General features: G+C 44.8%; 1 protein-coding gene across 1 annotated transcript in view; it reads right to left on the reverse strand.

The window, feature by feature from the left end:
• Nucleotides 1–2,500, reverse strand: part of LOC135094750 (neuroblast differentiation-associated protein AHNAK-like) — a 34,141-nt gene that overhangs the window by 15,271 nt on the left and 16,370 nt on the right. The window lies entirely within an intron of this gene.

Genomic DNA, 2,500 nt, shown 5'->3' on the forward strand with positions numbered 1-2,500 from the left:
GAGAGAGAGAGAGAGAGAGAGAGAGAGAGAGAGAGAGAGAGTTGAACTTTATATATTATGACCTTCAGTTTTGCATTCTTTCCTCTTCTCTTTTATATATATTTCTCCTTCTCCTCCTCCTGTTCCTCCTTTTCTTCTCTCCTCCTCCTCCTCTTCCTTCTCTTCTCCTTTTCCTCTTCAGTCCTCATCTCAAATCTATCCATGTCTCAAAACGTTCTCTCTCTCTCTCTCTCTCTCTCTCTCTCTCTCTCTCTCTCTCTCTCTCTCTCTCTCTCTCTCTCTTCACCGTTCTCTTCTTAACTATCCTTTTCTTCTTCTCTCTTTTTATCTTCTTCCTCCTCTTCCCTATTTTTCTTCCTTTCTTTAATTCCCTTATATCTCCCATCCCTGCTCCTCCTCCTCCTCCTCCTCCTGTTCCTTCTCCTCCTCCTCCCTCAAGTCTCACCTGAGGGAGGAGAAACACCTGGCAATGGGAAGGAGGAGGAGGAGGAGGAGGAGGAGGAGGAGGAGGAGGAGGAGGAGGAGGAGGAGGAGGAGGAGGAGGAGGAAAGGAAGAGGGAAGGAGGAGGGAAGGGGGAAGGAAGGAGGAGGGGAGGAGTAACCTTGGAGGACACCCTCGGGCAGGCCGGGCAAGTCCCCCCTATCTCTCTCTCTCTCTCTCTCTCTCTCTCTCTCTCTCTCTCTCTCTCTCTCTCTCTCTCTCTCTCTCTCTCTCTCTCTCTCGACCACAACCACTCTTCCCATTCCTATCTCCTCCTCCTCCTCCTCCTCCTCCTGCCCACCACCACCACCTCCTCCTCCTCCTCCTCCTCCTCCTGCCCACCACCACCTCCTTCTCCTCCTCCTCCATTCACTTCTCAACTCTCCATTCACTTCCAGACAAACAATACAAACAAACAAACAAACAAACGGAGAGACAGACAGACAAGTGAAATGAATAACGCCAAGCTTTTCAATGGATCATAATATATATAATAATAATAATAATAATAATAATAATAATAATAATAATAATAATAATAATAATAATAATAACAATAATAATAATAACTCAACTTAAAAAAAAAAACGAAATTTTCAGAACGCCAAAACTTTTCCTAGTTTTGTTTTCATTTTTATTTTTTTTGTCTATTTATCTATTTCTTTGTAATATACAGGTAAGCAAGAATACAGGTAAATGAAAACACCTGTACACACACACACACACACACACACACACACACACACACACGGATAGTATAGTTCAACTTGCATACCGGCAGATACACAGATGCATATACAGATAAACATACACACATACACAAACACATCCACGCAGGTAAATCAAGCAGGTGAGAACAGAGGAGGGACGGTCGCAATGTTTTGGAACTACTTTGAGTGGCGGAGGTATTGGGAGTGGGTGATGCTGAGGCCTGCCCTTGCCTACCCTGGCTGGCTGGCGCGCGGAGGGCTGGAAGAGTGGAGTGAAGGAGAGGAAGAGTGAAGTAGTGAGAGAGAGAGAGAGAGAGAGAGAGAGAGAGAGAGAGAGAGAGAGAGAGAGAGAGAGAGAGAGAGAGACTGGTAAGAAATGAAGGATGATGAGAGAAATGGAGGGGGAGGAGGAGGAGGGAGATAAGAGAAGGGTTTGGAAAAAAAAAGAATGTGATGATATTTAAATGCTTAGTTTGTAGGACACACACACACACACACACACACACACACACACACACACACACACACACACACACACACACACACCTGTAATCTTAATGACCTCAAAAGACCTTCACCTTACCTGTCTAAAACATTTGCCTCTCTCTCTCTCTCTCTCTCTCTCTCTCTCTCTCTCTCTCTCTCTCTCTCTCTCTCTCTCTCTCTCTCTCTCTCTCTCGTAGTAATACCTGAACTTGTTTATTTGTTCAGTTGTTTCACCTGTCTCTCTGCTTGTCTGTCTGTCTGTCTGTCTGCGTGTGTCTGTTTGTCTGTGTCTGTCTGTCTGTCTGTATGCGTGTCTATGTTACTTCATCTGTCTGTTCGACTCTCTCTCTCTCTCTCTCTCTCTCTCTCTCTCTCTCTCTCTCTCTCTCTCTCTCTCTCTCTCTCAACACCACCACCTCCACCACCACTACCACCATCACCACCACCAACGCCACCACAATCACCACCATCACCACAAGTAGGTCAGGTCAGGTCAAAGTATGTGTACGTGTGTGTGTCTGTTGCCTCACCACACACACACACACACACACACACACACACACGTTCACTCACTGACATGGTTTCAGGTGTGTGTGTGTGTGTGTGTGTGTGTGTGTGTGTGTGTGTGTGTGTTTTACCACAACTTCAAGTATTTCAAAACTTTTACTACTACTACTACTACTACTACTACTACTACGAAGAAGAAGAAGAAGAAGAAGAAGAAGAAGAATGATAATAATGATGATAACAGTAGTGACAATGATGATGATGGTGATGATGATGGTGATAATAGTGATGGTGATGGTGATGATAGCGATGATGA

Source organism: Scylla paramamosain, chromosome 46 (genome assembly GCF_035594125.1).
Source record: "Scylla paramamosain isolate STU-SP2022 chromosome 46, ASM3559412v1, whole genome shotgun sequence".
Lineage (NCBI taxonomy): Eukaryota > Metazoa > Arthropoda > Malacostraca > Decapoda > Portunidae > Scylla > Scylla paramamosain.